Source organism: Pan paniscus, chromosome 13, assembly GCF_029289425.2.
Source record: "Pan paniscus chromosome 13, NHGRI_mPanPan1-v2.0_pri, whole genome shotgun sequence".
Classification (NCBI taxonomy): Eukaryota; Metazoa; Chordata; class Mammalia; order Primates; family Hominidae; genus Pan; species Pan paniscus.
Genome location: NC_073262.2, coordinates 15,401,019 through 15,424,874, shown reverse-complemented (window position 1 = coordinate 15,424,874; position 23,856 = coordinate 15,401,019). Strand labels below are relative to the sequence as shown.

At 51.7% G+C, this 23,856-nt stretch overlaps 1 pseudogene; it reads left to right on the top strand.

The window, feature by feature from the left end:
• The first annotated feature begins 1,705 nt into the window (after nucleotides 1-1,705).
• Nucleotides 1,706-7,144, top strand: LOC117979280 (interleukin-9 receptor-like; annotated as a pseudogene).
• The last annotated feature ends 16,712 nt before the right edge of the window (nucleotides 7,145-23,856 follow it).

Here is a 23,856-nt window from a genome sequence, read left to right as displayed (position 1 = left end):
AGTGCTGGGGCAGCGGTTGTCCATTCTGGGGCCTGGGTCAGCTCTCAGCTGTGGCTGTTGTGCCCGTGCTTCCCCAGGTCCTTATGGTCACTCCAACCCTGCCCTCAGATATCCTAAGAGCAGGCTGACTGTCTTCCCCATTCCTACCTTTCCAGTAACTGTTGCACAAAGGGACAGACACTGCTGCAGAGAACTTGCCACGGTGTTTCATGCTGCGGCTGGTGGTTCCAGGCTGCACGCTCCATTCTAGAAAGGGTGAGGATTACTGATCATCAGTCTTAACAGGGGACTGTCCTATGGGTACCTGGATACGCTACCGGGAGTGGGGCAGAGTGGGGTTAGAGTAGTGCCTGATGCCCGTTGAGGGTGTGCGGGTTCCTTAAGAGTGTGCACCCTGTAGCTGGCATGTATGTCTGTTTTTTTTCTTCTCCTTATCACTAATCAGCCTTTGGTAACCAGGCTGGCCCTGCTTCCTGCCTACGGGCTATGGGTGTACCGTCTGGAGCTGCAAATGGGGTGATGGGGCATCAGTAGCCTTCCCACACCCAAGAACTTCCTGACACTCAGCGCCTCATCTCCAGCCAACCTCTGGCTCCCCCAGAGATCCTGGGACCCAGGCCTCACACTCCAGCAGGGGGGGTCTTTGTCCTTCTGGTGGTGCTCTCCTTTGGAGGTACCTTCGAACAGGGGTGCAACAGATAGAATTCAGGAAGTGCCATCTGTTGCATGGATACCCTGCTGCCACCCTTGTCCACCTTCCTGGGGCAGATCCTGGGATGGGTCTTTATGTAAGAACACAAAAGGGAGAGAGAATGCATAGAGGCCAGGCACGGTGGCTCATGCCTGTAATCCCAGCACTTTGGAAGGCTGAGGCGGGTGGATCACTTGAGGTCAGGAGTTCGAGACCAGCCTGGCCAACACGGTGAAACTGCCTCTACTAAAAATACAAAAAAATTAGCTGGGTGTGGCAGCGGGCACCTGTAATCCCAGCTACTTGGGAGGCTGAGGCAGGAGAATCGCTCGAACCCAGGAGTTGGAGGTTGCAGTGAGCCAAGATCACGCCACTGCACTCCAGCCTGAGCGACAGAGGGAGACTCCGTCTCAAAAATAAATAAATAAATTAATTAATAAATAAATGCATAGAGGTTGTCTATGTGACCCTGGGCAAGTGATTTCTCCTCCTTCCCTTCTTGGGACTCAGCTCCTTGCCTGTGAACAGGGACAGTGCTTCTCCCTTACAGAGCTGTTGTGGGAATTAAAGTAGAAAATGCACCTGTGGTGGTTGTTGGTAGTGAGTGGTTCCCCCAATCCCGACTCCCCTGCAGGATGGGGCCTGGGCCCAGGGACAGGGGATGGGCTGGCAGAGGATGCCTGTCCCAGAGAGGAGCCTTCTTGGCAGATGTGGAGATCTAGCTGAGTCAGAGTCCAGGATCTAAGTTTGAGGGTGCATCTTACAGCCTGCAATCATGAGTCTTTGGCAGTGTCAAGCGGCCTTTCTGAGCTCCAGTTCCTTATCAGTAAACCCTGGGCAGTGGTGCCCAGCATCTTTCACAGGACACCGCGTGAGTGCAGATGGAGATCCACTGAGCACTCTGCTAGGGAGCAATTCATGGGAAGCACCCCTCCAGAGAGGGATGGCTCGCACAGGCCCTCAGCCCAGCCCCTTGCAGGCTGGACCTTGGAGAGTGAGGCCCTGAGACGAGACATGGGCACCTGGCTTCTGGCCTGCACCTGCGTCTGCACCTGTGTCTGCTCGGGAGTCTCTGTCTCAGGGGATGGACGAGGTGAGGGCTGGGCACTAGTGTCTGTATGAGGTGGGTGGAGAACTAGGGTATGTTTGGGGGACTGGGTTGTCCGATGTCGAGCCCCTAGGGAAAGGTTTGGCCCAAACTGTGCTGGGGCATGTCCTCTAGGGGTCAGCCCGGACCTCTGTCTCTAGTCTCCCTTCCTTTACCTCCCTACCTCCGGTCCCTGGACCGACCCTTCCTTCACCCTCTTGACACCTCTCTGGTTCTGACTTGCCCATGTACCATGGGTCAGAGCCCATCACTTCCCAGGCCTCCCAGTGCTTCCCTGGACAGATTCTGGGGTCATTCACTGGTGACTGCCCTGCTAGGATGTCAGCTGTCGGATCCCCCCCAACCCCCCAACTCAGCTCTCTTCTGAAGCACTCACTGTGGGCTCCCAGCCATCACTATCTCCAGGGCCAAGGGCTGGAACCTCCACCTGCCTCACCAACAACATTCTCAGGATTGATTGCCACTGGTCTGCCCCAGAGCTGGGCCAGGGCTCCAGCCCCGGGCTCCCCTTCATCAGGTGAGGGTGGAGGGCCATGCCCACCTGGACAGGGATGAGGGGGAGGATTGCAGCAGCTGCACCAGGATAGTATAGCAGCCCCGTGGTGCTGACACATGCCCTTTTCAGCAACCAGGCTCCTGATGGCACAGAGAAGTGCATCTGACAGGGCAGTGAGTGCACTGTAGTGTTGCTGCCCAAGGCAGCACTCCTGCCATCTGACAATTTCATCATCACTTTTTACCACTGCGTGTCCGGGAGGGATCAGGTCAGCCTGGTGGACCTGTAGTACCTGCCCTGGAGACATGGTGAACAGCAGCTATAGGCGTGGGGCAGGGCCCCTTGGCAAGAACATCCTGGCTGCCTGGGGGCTGGGAGAAAGGCCCTGCAGCCTGTGACGCCTGTGGCCCAGTAAGTGTTCTCAGTCCCTGCCAAGTAAGATCCAGGGCTGGGGGCAGGCTTGGCCCCTGGGAAGGGAGGGTCCACGTGGTTACTGCAGGGGCCAAAGGAAGTCACTGCTGTCCTGTCCCGCCTGGGGCTTTTCTGGACCAGCCTCCCAGTGAGGTGTCTGGTCTGAGAGGGTCTTGACTATGCCCCTTGGGAATCTTTCAGATCCCCAGTCTTGGGTGTGCTGATTGACACACCCAGACCCATGGGGCTTCAGCCTTACATGGATTCTCTCTGTTCCTGTGAAGCTGGACCCACTCTGACTTGCAGAGCACATCAGCTCGCCACTGCATCCTGACCTGGAGCCTCAGTCCTGCCTTGGAGTCAATGACCACACTTCTCAGCTATGAGCTGGCCTTCAAGAGGCAGGAAGAGGCCTGGGAGGTAACACTTTGGCTGGCTTTTCTCCTGGGGGCCTCACTCCTGGGAGCAGCAGTCCAGGGCAGACTCCCCACTCTAAATAAGGCGAGGTCAACTTGGAGTGATGAGGAGGGGAGGAACTGGAGCCAGGTGTGTGTGTGCACACATGCTGACATTTACATGTGTGTGCTTCGTGTGTGTGTGTGAGTAGGGTGAGTGTGCCTGTGTCTCTGTGTGTGCACATAAGTGTGGTAAGTGTGCATGTGTTTATGTGTGCACTTACAAGTGTACCCATGTTTGTGTTTGTAAGTGTACATATGAGTGTGTCTGCGCCTTGTGTTTGTATGTGTGAGTGTGCACATGGGCATGCCTCTGTGTACGTGTATGAGTGTGGTGAGTTGCTTCTGTGCACACACTCGTGTATATGAGTGTGCATGCAGGTGTGATGAGTGTGAAAGTGCGCCTGTAGACATGTTTGCCTGTGTGTGCATATGTGTATTTGTGGGCAAACGCAGCTGTATCTGTGTGTGAGTGTGCCTTCTCTGTGTGTGCGTGCACGTGAACATGGCGAGTGTGCCTGTGTGAACACAGGTGCGTTCATGTGTGTGTTATGTGAGCGTGTGCGTGTGTGTATCCTCAAGGGCTGAGGGACCCAGCCCCACCTTCAGCACCTGCCAACTGTCGCCACCCCCACAGCGGGCCCAGCACAGGGATCACATTGTCGGGGTGACCTGGCTCATACTTGGAGCCTTTGAGCTGGACCCTGGCTTTATCCTTGAGGCCGGGCTGCGTGTCCAGACGGCCATGCTGGGGGATGACGGGGCACAGGAGGAGCGAGGGGAGCCAGCCCGTGTGCTTCCAGGCTCCCCAGAGACAAGGTGGGCGCTGCTATGGCTGCCGCACTTCCAGAGTCTGGGCTGGGTGTCCCCCACTCCCTTTCAGCCTCCTGGAAGCCCCTCCCTGAGGCAGCCATGTCCCAGTTGACCCCCTTCCTCTGAAGGTCTGAGGTCTGTAGGGAGGACACAAACACTTGGCAACTCTGGGGCTTCCTGGGAACCTGTAGTTAGTGGCTCCTGTTAGGAGTGAGGGTGGCGGGGCTGCACACTAGGGCTGGGCTCCTGCCTGGAGGCTGGACATGACCTCAGTGTCCTTAATGGGGGCTGGACTGACCCTTGCGCACTGCAGTGCTGAGACGGCCCAGGGACCTTATGACCCACCGTGTGGCAGATGGGAAGAGTGCGGCCCAGGAGTGTGGTTCACACAAGGTCCTTCAGCAGGTGACACAAACCTCCAAGGCCCATCACAAGGTCCTTCAGCAGGTGACACGAACCTCCAAGGCTCATCACAAACCTTCCACTTTGGCCCAGGGCACTAAAGGGCACACTTTTGCCAGGTAGGTTTGTGGGGAGCCTCCTGGCACTGACGCTGCTCACAGCCCTGGGCCCTTCCTGCCCACGGACCCTCTGATCCCACCCTGGGGGTGGCCAGACAACACCTTTGTTGCTGTGTCCATCTTTCTCCTGCTGACTGGCCCGACCTACCTCCTGTTCAAGCTGTCGCCCAGGTAGGTAGCTGATGTGTGTGTGTGTGTGTGTACATGTGTGAGCGGGTAAGAGTGTACATGTTAGTGTATGTGTGCAGATGTGTGACTGTGTGCATGTGTGAGTGTGTGGTGGGTGAGTGTATGTGTGCAGATGTGTGACTGTGTGCATGTGTGAGTGTGTGGTGGGTGAGTGTATGTGTGCAGATGTGTGACTGCAGGTGTGAGTTTGTGCATGTGTGACTGTGCAGGTGTGAGTGTGTGGTGGGTGAGTGTGTGTGCAGATGTGTGACTGTGTGCATGTGTGTGTGGTGGGTGAGTGTATGTGTGCAGATGTGTGACTGTGCAGGTGTGAGTGTGTGCATGTGTGACTGTGCAGGTGTGAGTGTGTGGTGGGTGAGTGTATGTGTGCAGATGTGTGACTGTGTGCAGGTGTGAGTGTGTGGTGGGTGAGTGTATGTGTGCAGATGTGTGACTGTGCAGGTGTGAGTGTGTGCATGTGTGACTGTGCAGATGTGTGACTGTGTGCAAGTGTGTGTGGTGGGTGAGTGTATGTGTGCAGATGTGTGACTGTGTGCAGGTGTGTGTGGTGGGTGAGTGTATGTGTGCATGTGTGACTGTGTGCAGGTGTGAGTGTGTGGTGGGTGAGTGTATGTGTGCATGTGTGACTGTGCAGGTGTGAGTGTGTGGTGGGTGAGTGTATGTGTGCAGATGTGTGACTGTGTGCAGGTGTGTGTGGTGGGTGAGTGTATGTGTGCATGTGTGACTGTGCAGGTGTGAGTGGTGGGTGAGTGTATGTGTGCATGTGTGACTGTGCAGGTGTGAGTGTGTGGTGGGTGAGTGTATGTGTGCGTGTGTGACTGCAGGTGTGAGTGTGTGGTGGGTGAGTGTATGTGTGCAGATGTGTGACTGTGTGCAGGTGTGACTGCATGTGTGACTGTGCATGTGTGACTGTGTGCAGATGTGTGACTGTGTGCATGTGTGGGTGTGTGGTGGGTGAGTGTATGTGTGCAGATGTGTGACTGCATGTGTGAGTGTGTGGTGGTTGAGTGTATGTGTGCATGTGTGACTGTGTGCAGGTGTGAGTGTGTGGTGGGTGGGCGTCAAGGTCCACCCTTGTCTGGTTCCTCCCCTCCCCTCTCCACTTCCTGGTCCTGGATGGGGTGGGCTTTTCCAGTCTCCACTCTAGGCCAGTAGAGAGTTGTCAAGTTGCCAGGGGAGAGCAGGGAAGGGGGGTCTGAGGCAGAGGCTGAAGATAAGGGCAGCTTGGTCCCGACCAGACCCAGAGTCACCGAGATCAAGAGCCCGGGGTCCTAGTCTCCTGCCTCTGGAGGAGCTTGGTTTGTTCTTTTGTTCACACGTTATATGAAAGGTCAGTTGGGGCATCTGGTGTGCACAGGACTCTGTTCTCACCCTGGCCGATGCCTTAGAGAACAAGATGGACAAGGACCCTCCTTAAATAAACCATCACGCCTCATGCACCACATGTCAGGTTACAAGAGGGAGTGAAGGGGCCATGTCAGGCCGCGGATGTGAGGAAGAGGGTGTGGGGAGAGGGGTGTTGGGTGGGGCTAAGTGGGAGGGTGCTTGGCTTCTCCTTGGAGCAAAGGAAAGTGTGAAACTGTGTAACACGACCTAGTTTATGTTTTGAGGAATGGATTGCTGGGAAAGGGGACATGGGGAACCTGCTGGGGGCCAATGGGGGCCAGTGGGGTGCCCACAGGGAGATGATTTTGCATGAGCCAGTGAAAGAAGTGGAGATAGAGCAAGGTGGAGGGAATTGCAGGGTCTTAGGGGGAGAAATAGAGGGGACGTTTGGCTGGATGAGATATGAGTGGTGACCCCTGAGGTGGGGAAATGGGGCACAGCCTTGCAGGGAGGTTGGCGAGGTCTATTTGCACCTCTTGGGTTGGAGCCCCAGGTGACATCCTTGTGGGAGGTTCACTGGATCCTTGGCAGCAAGTCAGGTGCTCAGGGAGACACTGGGTTGGATGGGAGCCACAGATGTGCTGATGGCAAAGACAGAGTTCCTGGAGGTGCGGCTCCCTCTGCCGGCTGAGGATCTAGCTGACAACTCCCCGTTCTGAACCCGCCATCGCAGCTCATGCTGTAAAGGACGCGCGCCTCAGTATAAGTCAGTTCTATGCGGCCGTTAGGCAAGGAGGCCCAGTTGGGTCCTGCCCTGAGAGTGGGTTGGGATGTGATGAGATGGGAGAGAGGCAGTGGCATGGACGAGGTGGGCGGACCTCCTGCTGATGGAAGGAAGCTCAGCCTCTGCAGTGACCTCAGGCCACCTGGGTCCCCATAGGCCTCTGACTGGCCTCTCCTGGCCTCAGGGTGAAGAGAACCTTCTACTAGAATGTGCCCTCTCCAGCGGTGTTCTTCCAGCCCCTCTACGGTGTGCACAATGGGAACTTCCAGGTGTGTGCAGAGACCACGGCAGGGCGTCGGGGGCAGGTGTTGCCCAGAGCTCTGGCCTGCCCGAGATGTTGGCTTTCCTGAGGGTTGGCGGCCAGTATGGGAAACTTGTCAGTGCTTGGAGCCTTTTTTGTATATTCAGTGTATTTCAATTTATACGCTGTGTCTCCAGTGGGGAAAAACTAGCTTTATTCTCCATTACTGATTTCTTTTTGTTCTCATGTCTCCAGTTCCACTGTTGACGGGAAAATGTAAATTTCTCATGACTTATCTCTGTCCCCTCTGGTTTGCGGCTGTCTGCACCCACCATGTGTCTCACCTCCTCCTTCTGCGAAGGTGTCTGTCCTGTGGCCGTGGGGAAGGGTCTGTGGTGTGTGCACTGCCCTTGGGGCTCTCACTGCCTCTGGGCTCCTGCTCTGCCTGGTCCCCTGGTCCCTACGGATCGCATGCTGGCACCACAGCTGAGGAGTGGGCTCTTCACTTCCCCCTCTGTGGCCCTGTTGGGCCCCCACAGCCCAGGAACCAGTGAGCAACTTGGGGGTTGCATCAGCCCCTCCCCTCCCTGCTGGGCTGGCGGTTCATGCCCCCTGGGTGGGAGGAGGGGGAGAGGGAGGGCTCCATTGAATGGTCTCTGGTTTTTCCCCTCAGACTCCTCACTTTGGGCAAAGGACAAGAAGCAGTGAGGGCCCCTCCCTGGGGTCTGGGCCAAGCTGACCCCTCTTCTCCAGGATCTTCCCTCCCTGTGCCCTAGGGCATCCCTGGGCCCTGTGCGGCAAGGATGTCCCTTCCACACCGCGGCTCCAACTTACTATGCAGAAAAATCCTTTTTTTCTCTCAATGAGGAGCCTAGTTTTCAAGATTTTTGTCCAAATGTTCAATTTGAACCATAAACCGGGCACCTGGCTCTTCACAGAGTCTCCCCGTTTCCCCGAGGTGGTAGGTGTGACCATCACGAGCCTGGGCAGCTGAGTACAAGGCTGAGCAGGGCACAGATCATGACTGTCCCCTGGACTGTCATCCTGTTGCAGGCACCAGCCCTTCCCTAGAGAATCAGGGCACCTGCCAGGGGTTATTTAGACCCGCGGGTGGGGATCTGGTGCTGTAGGTTTGTCTCCAGGGAGCAGTGCAGTGACGGAGGGTGTGTTGTGTGTTGTGCATGGGATGGAGGTTCCTGGTCTCACCAAGGGAACAGCTTCCTTTTGGAGGCGGGGGCCACCTGTGGCCCCACAGAAGGATCCAGGTCTGCTAGCCTTAGCCCAGTGCTTTGAAAGTCACCAGTCCTGACAGCGACTTGTGTGTGTGTGTGTGTGTGTGTCTTTGTGTGTGTCTGTGTGTGTTTGTGTGTGTGTATGTCTGTGTGTGTGTCTGTATGTGTGTGTCTGTGTGTGTTTATGTGTGTGTGTGTTTGTGTGTGTGTATGTGTGTGTTTGTGTGTGTGTATGTGTGTGTGTTTATGTGTGTGTCTGTGTATTTGTGTTTATGTGTGTATCTGTGTGTGTCTGTGTTTATGTGTGTGTGTGTGTCTGTGTGTTTGTGTATGTCTGTGTGTGTCTGTGTGTGTTTGTGTTTATGTGTGTATGTCTGTGTGTGTGTCTGTGTGTATGTGTGTGTCTGTGTGTTTATGTGTCTGTGTGTGTTCGTGTGTGTGTCTGTGTGTGTCTGTGTGTGTGTTTGTGTGTGTATGTCTGTGTGTTTTTATGTGTGTGTGTCTGTGTGTGTCTGTGTGTGTGTGTGTGTGTATGTGTGTGTGTGTGTGTTGGGAATGCCCAGTCTCTGTAGCTGCTGAAAGGCCTTGAGGCACATGCTGTCAGGAGTTGGCTCTGTCCTGGGCAGATATCACCATCTGTACCTTGGTTCAGGCTGCCGTGAGCACCAGGCCCTGTGCTGGTGGAGTGGTGAGGAGCCTGAAGGGACTCAGGGTCCCATGATGAGGATGGGCTGGCACATGGAGGAAAGACAGAATGTCCAAGACACAGGCGCTGCTTGGCCTCTGGGTGTGGACCTCAGGAGGGCTTCCTGGAGGAGGAGGGATGCTGGGCTTGCCAGAAAGGAGGCAGCTGCTCCCAGGATGAGTTCTGAACATGCTACCTGAGCCCTTCCCTCCTCCTGCACTCTGTTCCACACTTAGATGGGGGCCCACAGGGCTGGTGTGCTGCTGAGCCAGGACTGTGCTGGCACCCGACGAGGAGCCTTGGAGCCCTGTGTCCAGGAGGCCACTGCACTGTTCACCTGTGGCCCAGCGGGTCCTTGGAAATCTGTGGGCCTGGAGGAGGAGCAGGAAGGCACTGGGACCTGAGCTCAGAGCATGTGCTGCCAGCAGGGTGTACGGAGTGGAGGGCACAGCCACTTGCCTATCTGCCACAGGAGGACTGGGCCCCCACGTCCCCCACCGGGGCATGTTACTCCCTTCCGTCCTTAGCAAGGCTCGGTCCTGGATGTTCTAGGTCCCTGACTTGCCAGATGAATCATGTCCATTTTGGGAAAATGCACTTAAGTCTCCGGAGCCCTTGTCTGGGACTGAACCTCCTGAGAATGGGCCCCTAGCAGTGGTCGGAGGTCCTGTCTGGATGGAGGCTCAGGGGCAGCTTCAGGGAGGAAGGATCCCTCTGCTCAGTGCCTGTGGGGAGCAGCCTCTACCCTCAGCATCCTGCCCACAGGTTCCTCCTTCGGCTGTCCCTTTTCTTTATCCCTGGCCTCTCTGAGAAGAGGGGTGTGGTCTCTCAGCTGTTCCACCATCATCCCCTTAAAGGGCCAGCCTGGGCCCAGTGGACACAGGTAAGGCACCATGACCACCTGGTGTGACCTCTCTGTGCCTTCCTGAGGCACCTTTCTAGAGATTAAAAGGGGCTTCATGGCTGTTCCAAAGTGCTGATGGCTGGGAAGAGGGGCCAGAGGAGGAGTGAGGGGTGAGGTTTGGCCAGCCCTAGGCTTTCTGGGTTCTAGGGACAGCCCGGTGGATGCTCAATGACAGTTTCGGGGACAGCAGGGTGGAGGCTCAGGGGCAGCTCCAGGGACAGCAGGGTGGAGCCTCAGGGGCAGCTCCGGGGACAGCAGGGTGGAGCCTCAGGGGCCGCTCCGGGGACAGCAGGGTGGGCCTCAGGGGCAGCTCCGGGGACAGCAGGGTGGGCCTCAGGGGCAGCTCCGGGGACAGCAGGGTGGAGGTTCAGGGACAGCTCTGGGCTAAGGTAAGGGTGGAGGCTCAGGGGCAGCTCCGGGGACAGCAGGGTGGAGGCTCAGGGGCAGCTCCGGGGACAGCAGGGTGGAGGTTCAGGGACAGCTCTGGGCTAAGGTAAGGGTGGAGGCTCAGGGGCAGCTCCGGGGACAGCAGGGTGGAGGCTCAGGGGCAGCTCTGGGGACAGCAGGGTGGAGGCTCAGGGGCAGCTCTGGGGACAGCAGGGTGGAGGCTCAGGGGCAGCTCTGGGGACAGCAGGGTGGAGGCTCAGGGACAGCTCTGGGCTGAGGTCAGGGTGGAGGCTCAGGGGCAGCTCTGGGGACAGCAGGGTGGAGGCTCAGGGGCAGCTCTGGGGACAGCAGGGTGGAGGCTCAGGGGCAGCTCTGGGGACAGCAGGGTGGAGGCTCAGGGACAGCTCTGGGCTAAGGTAAGGGTGGAGACTCAGGGGCAGCTCTGGGGACAGCAGGGTGGAGGCTCAGGGACAGCTCTAGGCTGAGGTCAGGGTGGAGGCTCAGGGGCAGCTTCATGGACAGCAGGGTGGAGACTCAGGGGCAGCTCTGGGGACAGTAGGGTGGAGGCTCAGGGACAGCTCTGGGCTGAGGTCAGGGTGGAGGCTCAGGGGCAGCTTCATGGACAGCAGGGTGGAGGTTCAGGGACAGTTCCTGGGAGGCCAGAGCCCTCATTCCTCCTTGTCCTCATCCTCCCACTTGCTCCTGGAAACTGAGAGATGAGGCTGGAGCTCCCAGTCAGTGCTGGAAATGACCATCCGGCAGTGATGGTGGCCTGTGAAGGGTCCTGCTTCTGTCCTCAGCCTCTCATGGGGTGGGCTTGGGGAAGAGCTGTGGTCTGGAGAGAGTGGCAGATGGAGCAGAACGTGCCTGCATTTGTTTCCTAGGGCTGCCGTAACAAAGTGCCACAAAATGGGTAGCTTAGAACCACAGAGATTTGTTTTCTCAGTTCTGAAGTCCAGAAGTTGGAAATAAAGATGTTGGCAGCATTCCTGACTACATGTTCTTAGGCTCCCATGAAACAGAAGTTAATACAAGGCCAAGCAAGTTTCCCAGACAAGGCTTTATTAAGTCTTATGCCCCTAAAGGTTGAGCAGAAGAGAGACATATTAAGTCTTATGCCCTAAAGGTTGGCCAGGAGGAAGGATTCTTGGCTGGCTCACCAAGGGGAGTGCATTGTGATGTCTTAAGGAGGGTGACATGCATAATTTATGAGTTAGGTGAGTGTCGTTACACCTACAGGGTGGAGTGAAGGGTACTCAGATGCAGTAAAGAATCGTGCTAACACATACGTTGCATGATCAGAAAATAGCAGATAAGCCTATACCTGGGTGGGGACTTTAGTATTATAATGAGGCCAGGGGTAAGGATCAGTCATTCTCCTGGCCTTGTGCACAAGTGGGTGATAGAGTCAACTCCCTTGAGTAAGACTTACGGCCAGATGCTGCTTATCTTAGTTTATTTCAGACGGTTGGCAAGGTCTGGCCAGCGAGTATGGCACCTGGAGGGTGGTGCTGCAAGGTCTGGTGGTCAGCGGGCACATATGGAACAACACGTTAGTGGGGGTGGGCCGAGTCCCATTCTACTCTGTCTCAGCAGGGCCATGCTCCCTCTGAAGGCACTAGGGAAGGATCCGTTTCGGGCCTCTCTTCAGCTTCTGTTAGTTTCTTGGCTTGTGACAGCAAAACTCCACTTTTTTTTTTTTAAGATGGCGTCTTGGTCTGTCGCCCAGGCTGAAGTGCAGTGGCATGATCTCAGCTCTCTGCAACCTCTGCCTCCCCGGTTCAAGTGATTCTCCTGCCTCCACCTCCCAAGTAGCTGGGATTACAGGCGCGAGCCACCATGCCCAGCTAATTTTTGTATTTTTAGTAGATACAGGATTTTGCCATGTTGGCCAGGCTGGTCTCAATTCCTGGCCTCAAGTGATTGCCTGTCTCCCCTTCCCAAAGTGCTGAGATTACAGACATGAGTCACTGCACCCGGGCATGTCATCTGTATATCTTTTTTGGTGAGGTGTCTATCTTTTAATTGGGTTGTTTTTCTTTTTGTTATTAGAATTTGTTTGTATATTTAGCACACAAGTCTTTTTCCGGTTTGTTTTTAAAATATTTTCTCTCAGTCTGTGGCTTGTTTTTTGATTCTCTTAATGGGATATTTCACAGAGTAGTCATTTTAAATTTTAATAAAGTCCACATTATCTTTTTTTATTTTATGAACTGGCTTTTGATATTGTATCTAAAGACTCATCACCAATCCAAACTCATATGGATTTTCTTCTATAATTTTACAATTTTATATTTGAAAATTTAAGTCTACAGACTATCTTGAGTGATTTTTTAGGGGTGAGCTATGAAGTTTGTATCTATGTTCATTTTTTTCCCTATGGTTTCTGATTGTTCTGTCACCACCTGTGGAACAGACTTTTCTTTCCCCATTGAATATTTTTGCCCCTTTGACAAAAGCAGTTGACTATATTTATTTGGGTCTTTTGGGTTCTGTATTCTATTCCATTCATCTATTTGTCCATTCCTTCACCAATATCACTGTCTTCACTACTTTAGCTTTGTGGTAAAGCTAACAGTAATGAGTGCACTGCTCCTAAACAAGGAGTATCTGCATTTATTTATATATTTTTTATTCTTCCCAACCATGATCCAAGGTTTTCTGAATACATATTTGGATGTATTTTATTACATTTATACTTAATAAATTCAGTTTTGGGGGTGCTACTGTAAATGATTTTTTTAAATTTCAAGTTCAAATTATTCCTATACATTATTGCTGATAGAAAGAAAGTCAGGCAGTGCATGGTGGCTCACGCATGTAATCCTAGCACTTTGGGAGGCTGAGTTGGGAGGATCACTTGAGCTTGGGAGTTCTAGACCAGCCTGGGCAATATAGTGAGACCCACCCCCCCAATAAAAATAAAATAAAATAATTAAAATAAATAAATAAAAGAAAATCAGGTGGGGCTGGGCACGGTGGTTCACACCTGTAATCCCAGTGCTTTGGGAGGCTGAGGTTGGAGAACCTCTTGAACCCGGGAGCTGGAAGCTGATCCCAGGAGCTGTGATTACACCACTGTCCTCAAGCCTGGGTAACAGAATGAGACTCTGTCTCTTAAAAAGAAAAGAAAGAAAATCAATTTAGTTTTGTCTACTGGCCATCTTCTTTTTCTTTCTTTTTTTTTTTTGAGAAGGAGTCTCGCTCTGTTGCCCAGGCTGGAGTGCAGGGCACAATCTCAGCTCACTGCAACATCCGCCTCCCGGGTTCAAGCGATTCTCCTGCCTCAGCCTCCAGAGTAGCTGGGATTACAGGCACGCGCCATCACGCCTGCTAATTTTTGTATTTTTAGTAGAGATGAGGGTTCACCACGTTGGCCAGGCTGGTCTCGAACGCCTGACCTTAAGTGATCCTCCCGCCTCAGCCTCTCAAAGTGCTGGGATTACAGGCGTGAACTGGCCATCTTCTTTGATTACTATCTCAATGCGTTCCCGTCAAGGCACGGGATGGCGGGCTCCATTCCAGTTGAAATTTCCAAAATCTCGGCCCGGAAAAATCCAGACGCTGATTTTCAGAGATTTTCCAGAGCTGCCGCGAGGGGGCGCCCGGCCCTGTCAAACCCGGAGGGCTGCGCGCGCGAACCGTGTCCGAACCGCACGGCGGCGTCCTGGGGCTTCCACTGTGAGGACGGAGCTTCCTCTCAACACCCACCCAGGAGGGGCCGGGGCTTCGGGACACCTGGGGCCACGTCCGCTGTGAGGACAGGGAGACGCTCCGGGACACCTGGGGCCGCCGAGGAGAAAGTGAGAAAAAGGCTTCCTGCCCCCGCTGTGAGTGCAGCGGAGAGAGCGCGGCGCGTTTCCCGTCTGGCCATTTGTACCCGGACTTCACTTTGTACGAGCGTCCCTTCATGGAGGCTTGGGCCGCTCACCCCCAGCACAGGACAAGATGCCGGTTACGGATGCGATTTTGCTTCTGGGGAGAGACCCTGGTCCCGGGAGAAGAGGAGGAACGTGGAGACGCCGTTGTGCCATTGGGCGGTCAGGAGGTTGGGGACTGGCAGGGGCCACAGCCTGAGGCCGAGCAAACATACGCCCCTTGATCAGTGCTCGTGTTTTTTTTTTTTTTTTTTTTGAGACGGAGTTTCGCTTGGGTTTCCCAGGCTGGAGTGCAATGGCGCAATCTCGGCTCACTGCAACCTCCGCCTCCCGGGTTCAAGCGATTCTCCTGCCTCAGCCTCCCGAGTAGCTGGAATTACAGGGACCCGCCATCACGCCCAGCTAATTTTTTCTATTTTTAGTGGAGACGGGTTTAACTATGTTGGCCAGGCTGGTCTCGAACTCCTGACCTCAGGCAATGCACCCGCCTTAGCCTCCCAAAGTGCTGGGATTACAGGCGTGAGCCATCTCACCTGGCCAGTGCTTGGTGTTTTAAGGCTTATTTGTTAACGTAGTGGAAACAACACAGGAAAATGGAAAAGTAGCACATTATCATGCTTAGCACTGCACTCCAGTCTGGGCGACAGAGCGAGACCCTTTTTAAGAGTAAGAAGAAAAGAAAGAAAATAAATTGAGTTTTGTCTACTGGCCATCTTTTTTTCTTTTTCTTTTTTTTTTTTTTTGAGACAGAGTCTTGCTCTGTCGCCCAGGCTGGAGTGCAGTGGTGCGATCTTGGCTCACTGCAACTTCCGCCTCCCGGGTTTAAGCAATTCTCCTGCCTCAGCCTCCTGAGTAGCTAGGATTACAGGCGCCCACCACCACATTTGGCTAATTTTTGTATTTTTAGTAGGGATGGGATTTCCTCATGTGGGGCAGGCTGGTCTCGAACTCCTGACCTGAGGTGATCCACCTGCCTCTGCCTCCCAAAGTGCTGGGGTTGGTTACAGGCGTGAGCCACCACTCCCAGCCTTTTTTCGGTTTGTTTTGTTTTGTTTTAAGAGAGAAGGTCTTGCTCTATCACCCAGGCTGGAGTGCAGTGGTGTGATCACAGCTCACTGCAGCCTCGGTCTCCTGGGCTCCAGCAATCCTCCGGCCTCAGCCTCCCAAGTAGTTAGGAGTATAGGCACCAGCCACCATGCACAGCTAATTAAAAAAAAAAAAATTGGCCGGGCGCGGTGGTTCATGCCTGTAATCCCAGGCGTGAATGACTCTGGGAGGCGTTGGTGGGGGGAATCACCTGAGGTCAGGAGTTTGAGACCAGCCTGGTCAACATGGCAAAACCCGTTCTCTACTAAAAATACAAAAATTAGCCCTGCATGGTGGCGAGTGCCTGTAATCCCAGCTACTCGGGAGGCTGAGGCAGTAGAATTGTTTGAACCCGGGAGGTGGAGGTTGCAGTGAGCCAAGATTGCACCATTGCACTCCAGCCTGGGCAATAAGAGTGAAACTCCGTCTCAAAACAAACAAACAAACAAACAAACAAAATTTTGGCACAGACAACAGGATCTTTACGTTGCTCAGGTTTGTCTTGAACTCCTGGGCTCAAGTGATCCTTACACCTCAGCCTCCCACAGTACTGGGATTACAGGCGTGAGCCACTGCACCTGGCCTGGAGTCTCTTCTTAACTTCCTTCTCCCTTCCCCTTCCCCTTCCTTTCTTCCTTCTACTTTCCTTCTTTCTTTTTATTTTTTCTTTTTCTTTCTTTCTTTTTTTTTTTTGATATTGAGTCTCGCTCTGTCGCCAGGCTGGAGTGCAGTGGCGCGATCTCGGCTCACTGCAACCCCCGCCTCCCGGGTTCAAGGGATTCTCCTGCCTCAGCCTCCAGAGTAGCTGGGACTGCAGGCGTGTGCCACCACGCCCAGATGATTTTTGTATTTTTAGTAGAGATGGGGTTTTACTATGTTGGCCAGAATGGTCTTGATTTCCTGACCTCAAGTGATCCGCCCGACTCGGCCTCCCAAAGTGCTGGGATTACAGGCGTGAACTGGCCATCTTCTTTGATTGCTATCTCCATGCTTTCCGGTCAAGGCACGGGATGGTGGGCTCCAGTTCAGTTGAAATTTCCAAAATTACGGCCTGGAAAAAATCAGACGCTGATTTCCAGAGATTCTCCAGAGCTGCCGCGAGGGGGCGCCCGGCCCTGCCAAACCCGGAGGGCGGCGCGCGCGAACCGTGTCGGAACCACACGGCGGCGTCCTTGGGGCTTCCACTGTGAGGACGGAGCTTCCTCTCCTCAGCACCCACCCAGGAGGGGCCGGGGCTTGGGACACCTGGGGACACCTGGGGCCGCGTCCGCTGTGAGGACAGGGAGACGCTGCTGCAGCTCCGGGACACCTGGGGCCGCGGAGGCGAAGGTGAGGAAAAGGCTTCCTGCCCCCGCTGTGAGTGCAGCGGAGCGAGCGCGGCCGCGTTTCCCGTCGGGCTGTTTGTACCTGGGCTTCACTTTGTGCAAGCGTCCCTTCATGGCGGCTTGGGCGAGTCACCCCCAGCGCAAGGCCAAGATGCCGGTTACGAATGCGAGTTTGTTTCTGGGGAGAGACCCTGGTGCCGGGAGAGGAGGAGGAACGCGGAGACGCCGTCGGGCGGTGGGGATGTTGGGGACTGGCAGGCGCCACAGCCTGAGGTCGAGGAAACAGGCGCCCCTGGATCAGTGCTCATTTTTTTTTTTTTTTTGAGACGGACTTTCGCTCGTTTCCCAGGTTGGAGTGCAATGGCGCGATCTCGGCTCACTGCAACCTCCGCCTCCCGGGTTCAAGTGATTCTTCTGCCTCAGCCTCTCGAGTAGCTGGGATTACAGGCATGCGCCAGCACGCCCGGCTAATTTTGTATTTTTAGTAGAGACGGGGTTTCTCCATGTTGGTCAGGCTGGTCTCGAACTCCCAACTTCATCAGGTGATCCACTCACCTTGGCCTCCCAAAGTGCTGAGATTACAGGCGTGAGCCACCTCGCCTGGTCAGTGCTCCGTGTTTTCAGGCTCATTTGTTAACATAGTGGAAACAACATAGGAAAATGGAAAAGTAGGCACATTATCATGCTCACGCCACTGCACTCAAGCCCTGGGCAACAGAGCGAGACCTTGTCTCAAAAAACAAAAACAACTGAAAACAAAACCAAAAAAACCATTGTGTGCGTCTAATGGAAGTGAACTCGTCAACAACAGTTTTTCTTTTGTCAAGAAAGTCTGTTTAATTTACAGTGTATTTGTAATGGTACATAAAATGACGTCTGTTTTATAAACATTCTCATCCTAAGTTAGTTGAAATGTATTAACTATATCAAGCTTTGACACGATACCGTAAAATTAATTGAAGAAACTCACTAATCTTTTTTTCCCTTGGCCTTGACCATTTTAAATAAAATCAGATTTTGTTAAGGTTACTTAATACTGAGCTGTAAACCCGTATGGCCGTGCAGTGTCTTTTCGTATCTTTTTTTTTCTTGTGGTTTTTTTTTTTGAGATGGAGTCTAGCTCTGTCTCCCAGGCTGGAGTGCAGTGGCCTGATCTCAGCTCACTGTAACCTTCACCTCCCAGGTTGAAGCAGTTCTCTGTCTCAGCCTCCCAAAGAGCTGGGATTACAGGCACCTGCCACAAGGCCCCGCTAATTTTTTTGTATTTTTAGTAGAGATGGGGTTTCCCCATCTTGGACTGGCTGGTCTTGAACTTCTGACCTCGTGATCCACCCGCCTTGGTCTCCCAAAGTGTTGGGATTACACGCGTGAGCCACTGAGCCCAGCCTCTTTTTTTGACATGGAGTCTCACTTTGTCGCCCAGGCTGGACTGCAGTGGCGCGATCTCAGCTCACTGCAACCTCCGTCTCCCGGGTTCAAGCACTTCTCCTGCATCAGCCTCCTGAGTAGCTGGGATTCCAGGCCTGCATCACCATGCTGGGCTAATTTTGTATTTTTAATAGAGGTGGGGTTTCACCATGTTGGCCAGGCTGGTCTCGAACTCCTGACCTCAGTGATCCACCCGCCTCAGCCTCCCAAAGTGCTGGGATTGCAGGCAGGCCTGAGCCACCATGCCTGGCTGCTTTTTTTTTTTTTTTAATTAAAAAAATTTTTTTTGTTTGTTTTTTAAGACGGAGTTTAACTCCTGTTGCCCAGGCTAAAGTGCAATGTCCCGATCTTGGCTCACTGCAACCTCTTCCTCCTGGGTTCAAGCAATTCTCCTACCTCAGCCTCCTGAGTAGCTGGGAATACAGGTGTGCACCAGAATGCTGGCTAATTTTGTATTTTTAGTAGAGATGGGGTTTCACCATGTTGGTCAGGCTGATCTGTAACTCCTGACCTCAAGTGATCCACCTGCCTCTGCCTCCCAAATTATTGGGATTATAGGCGTGAGCCACTGCACCTAGCCTTTACATTTTTATTGATTGAATTTATTTATTTTTTTTAAGAGAGAAAGTCTTGCTCTGTCACCCAGGCTGGAGTGCAGTGGTGTGATCATGGCTTAATGCAGCCTCGACCTCCTGGGCTCCAGCAATCCTCCTGCCTCAGCCTCCCAAGTAGCTTGGACTATAGGCACCAGCCACCATGCACTGCTAATTTAAGCAGGATCTTTACGTCGCTCAGGTTTGTCTTGAACTCCTGGGCTCAAGTGATCCTTACACATCAGCCTCCCAAAGTGCTGGGATTACAGGCATGAGCCACTGCACCCAGCCTAAGGTCTCCCCCACTTTTTTTTTGAGACAGATTTTCACTCTTTTTTCCCAGGCTGGAGTGCAATGGTGAGATCTCGGCTCACTGCAACCTCTGACTCCTGGGTTCAAACGATTCTTCTGCCTCAGCCTCCCAAGTAGCTGGGATTAAAGGCATGCGGCTAATGTTGTGTTTTTAGTAGAGATGGGGTTTCACCATATTGGTCAGGCTTGTCTCGACTCCTGACCTCAGGTGATCCCCCCGCCTCGGCCTCCCCAAAGTGCTGGGGATTACAGGTGTGAGCTACTGCGCCCGGCCCTGTGGTATTTTTCTTTTTCTTTTTCTTTTTTTTTTTGAGATGCAGTCTCACTCTGTTGCCCAGGCTAGGGTGTAGTGGTGCGATCTCCGCTCACTGCAACCTCCCCTTCCTGGACTCAAGCGATTCTCCTGCCTCAGCCTCCGAAGTAGCTGGGACTACAAGTGTGCGCCATGATGCCCGGGTAATTTTTTGTGTGTTTTTAGTAGAGGTGGGGTTTCACCATGTTGGCAAGCCTGGTCTCAAACTCCTTACCTCAAGTGATCTGCCCGCCTTGTCCTCCCAAAGTGTTGGGATTATAGGCCTGAGCCACCACGCCCTGCCCCTGGGGTCCTTTTTTAATGGGGATCTCTAAGGGTCACTCCAAGCTTTTCTATGCTAATTGGTGTATTTAAATTTTCCTTATTTTAGAGTCCATTTTGTTAATGTGTATTTTTACTAGGAAATCACCCATTTTCTCTCAGTTTCCAGTTTGATTCAATAAGTTTCTCCTTTTTTTTATTTTTTATTTTTTGAGACGGGGTTTTGCTCAGTCTCCCAAGCTGGAGTGCAGTGGCGCAGTGGAGATCTCGGCTGACTGCAGCCTCCACCTCCTGTGTTCAAGCAATTCGTCCTCAGCCTCTTGAGTAGCTGGGATTACAGGTCTGTGCCACCATGCCCGGCTGATTACTGTATTTTTAGTAGATACTGGGTTTTGCCATGTTGGCCATGCCGTTCTCAAACTCCTGACCTCAGCTGATCCGCCCGCCTCAGCCACCCAAAGTGCTGTGATTACAGGCATGAGCCACTGTGCCTGGCCAATAAGTTTCTCTTATTTGACTTCTAATTTATCTCTTTCTAGTTTTCAACAGAATTCTTAATCCTATGTATTTCTGCTATTTGTTTCCATCAATAATATTTTAAAAATATACTTCTTAGTTTATCTTGTTTTCAATTGAGGGAATTGTTATATTAAACAATTTCTTATGACCCAATGACAAGCTTTAATTATTTAAAAATAATTCCTGCTTAACGCAACACCTTTTGCAGGAATGAGCTGTCAGTGGTATTTGTTACTGACCAGGGTTTCTTGGCTCTCCAGTAATAGAAATTGACATGAGGATGAGCAAGTTTCCCAGACAAAGCTTTTATTTAGGTGTTTTGTTTAGCTTGGTTAAATTTATTTCACAAAGCTTTTATTTGTGTGTTTTATATTCAAACACAAAGGAGGCAGCAGAAGAGAGAGAATTCTGTCTGGCTCCCTGAAGAGTCAGGAGGAGAGTGTTTCTAAGGTCTGGCCCGATTGCCCGGGCTGTAGTGCTCTGGCACCATCTCGGCTCACTGCATCCTCCAGGGCTCAAGCCATCCTCCCGCTTCAGCCTTCCGAGTAGCTGGGACTACAGGTATATACAACCATGCTCAGCTAATTTTTGTATTTTTTTTTGTCGAGACGAGGTTTTGCCATGTTCCCCAGGCTGGCCTCAGACCCCTCCAAAGTGCTGAGATTACAAGCGTGAGCCACCATGCCCGGCCCAGTGTGTTCTTATTAAATTTCAGTAATTAGTCGTGCCATTTGCCTTTTGTTCAACACTGAGATTTCATTTTTCTTTCCTAATTATCTCATACATGGACTTTGGTTCCATTAAACTATTATTTCCTTGATCTGCAAATTGTGGGTGATTCTTGCAGATTATCTAAGAAATAATTATGTTTGTTTTTAGAAAAACCACATTATTAACTTTACTACTGTTAGATACCACACCTGCTGTGACTTTAGGGATTTCGCTGGACAACGTCTTAGACAATTTGCTAAGGGTGGACATTGGGTGAATGGCTTGAGGAAATATGCATTAAATACTCAAGACACCCAGGAGGCTGCTGTGTCCCGTAAGAGAGAGCATACGAGACTGCAGGCCACTGGGGTTGAATGCCTTGGAAAGGGCAGCAGTAGGAGCACACAGTGTGTGGAGGTCATGGTCAGTCCTGTGGTCCTTGTTCTAAGGCCAGTGGGAACCCATTGTAAAAGTTAAATCAGAGAGTGACATGATGAACCTTTGGTTTGAAATGAGAATTTTGCTATTATAAAGTTGAGATCACCAGCTGTGGGTGGGTGGATTGTGCTCTTTCTGGTGGGTTGCACTGAGGAGAGCAAGCATTGGGCTGAGGTGTTTCTGCTTGGACGCAGGGTCTGCATCTGCTCAGGAGAAAACACGGGGCAGACCCAGCTTGGAGTTATCTGCCAAAGTTGTGAAACTGAGGGACAGCTCAGGAACATTCCAGAAAAAGGAAAAACCAATCCAAATGGAAAGAGACCCTTTCTCCCAGTTGGGGCAGGCAGTGAAGTGAAATGGGTCTGTGGATTGGATTGTCAGCTAGAGACCTTGTATTTCCTGATTTGGGAGTTACGTGATGGTTAGCTGGGAGGCCATCTTTGCTTTGGTAAAATACACTGGAGTGTTTTGTGTGGAGTTGCTGTAACTGCTGAGGAGTCTAAGAGAAGGGATAAGTTACACTTTACACTGCTATTGCAAGATTCCTAGAAGTATGAAATTACTGTAAAGTAAATTATAAACAACCCCAGTAATACCATGTCAGTAAAGCAGAGACGACATCAAACTTCACTATAGAGGCCAAACCCAATCCAAATTCAGGTCAGTGGAAGCTGTGTACCAAGCATCCCGGTGAGAGTCTGGATGCTGTATCTGTATTGTGTCTGAAATATCAGTATTGAGGGTGTCACGTGAGTCTTAGGGGTGTGATAGCAGTATTGTGTGTGTCATATCAGTATTTCGGGTGTCATGTCTTTATTGTGTGCATCATATCAATATTGCGGGTGTCCCATCAGTCTTACGAGTGTCATATCAGCCTTACAGGTGTCATATCAGTATTATGGGTGTCATATGAGTCTTAGGAGTGTCATGAATCTTGTGGGCTTCACATCAGTCTTACGGGTGTCACAGCAGTCTTTTGGGTGTCATATCGGTCTTACGATATGCTGTGATATGTTATACCAGTATGATACCTCTTCTGAAAACACCTTCACAGGCATACCCACACACAGTGCTTTAACAGCTCTCCATGTACTCCTTAATCTGGTAAAGTTGACACCTAAAATTAACCATCAGAGTATTTATGCCTGATTCATGGCTAAAATTTTAGAATTTTAAAAAATTTTAGAAAGAAAGTTGGGCACCATTGCCAGACACCGTCCCTACAGAAATATTAAAAAGTTAACTGGTTGTACTTGCACACATGTGTAGTTCCAGTTACTCCAGAGGCTGAGGTGGGAGGATCTTTTGAGCCCAGGAGATCGATGCTGAAGAGCTAGGATTGTGGCACTGCATTCCAGCCTGGGTGATGGTGTGAGACTGTCAAAAAACAATCAACAGTAATAATATTATTTGGAATAAATTTAACCAAGGTACAAGACTTGTACATGAGGCTGGGCATGGTGGCTCACACCTGTAATCCCAGCACTTTTGGAGGCCAGGGAGGGTGGATCCACGAGATCAGGAGATCGATACCATCCTGGCTAACACGGTGAAACCCCGTCTGTATTAAAATACAAAACATTAGCCGGGCATGGTGGCATGCACATGTAATCCTAGCTACTTGGGAGGATGAGGCAGGAGGATTGCTTGAACCCGGGAGGCAGAGGTTGCAGTGAGCCGAGATCTCACCACTGCATTCCACCCTGGGTGACAGATTGAGACCCCATTTCTGGAAAAAACAAAAAACAACAACAAAATAACTTGTACATGGAAAATTTCAAAACATTGCTGAAGTAAATTCAAGAAAGCTTACATAAATTTAAAGACACCTCATATTCATGAACTAGAAGACTTAATAATTCTTAAGGTGGCAGTACTACACAAAGCCACCTACAGATTCTTTGTGGTTCCTGTTACAATCCCAACGTCCTTTTGGCAGAAGTCAACGGCTGATCCTATCATTTATACGAAATATCAAGGGATGCAGAATAGCCAAAATGGTGTCAAAAAAAAAAAAACAAAAAACCAACAACTCAGAGGCTCACATTTCCAAATTTTAAATCTTACTACAAAGCAACAGTAATAAAATCAACATGATTCTGTTATAATCAATTGAATAGATCAATGGAACTGAATTTTGAGTTCAGAAATAAACCCATATTTCTAAGAGCAATTGCTTTGTTTTTACTTTTTTGAGACAGGGTCTCACTCTGTCTCCCAGGCTGGAGTGCTGTGGCACAATCATGGCTCACTGCAACCTCTGTCTCCTGGGCTCAAGTGATCCTCCCACCTCAGCCTCCCAAGTAGCTGGGACTACAGGTGTGCACCACCACATCTGGCTATTTTTTTGATTTTTTGTACAGGTAGGGTCTTGCTGTCCTGCCCAAGCTGGCCTCAAACTCCTGTTCTCAAGTGATACTCCTCTCTTGGCTTCCCAAAGCATTGGGATTACAGGTGTCAGCTACCATGTCCAGCCTGTTGATTTTTTAAAATGTAATTTCTTTTTCTTTTTTTTTCAAGGCATGGTTTTGCTCTGTTGGCCAGGTTGGAGTGCAGTGGTGTGAACGTGGCTTATTGCAGCCTAAACCTCCTGGCTCAAGCAATCCTCCCTCCTCTGTCTCCCGAGTAACTACGACTACAGATATGTACTGTCACACCTAGCTAATTTTTAAGTTATTTGTAGAGAGAGTGTTTTCCTGTGTTGGCCGGACTGGTCTGAAACTCCTGGGTTCAAAAGATCTTCCCACCT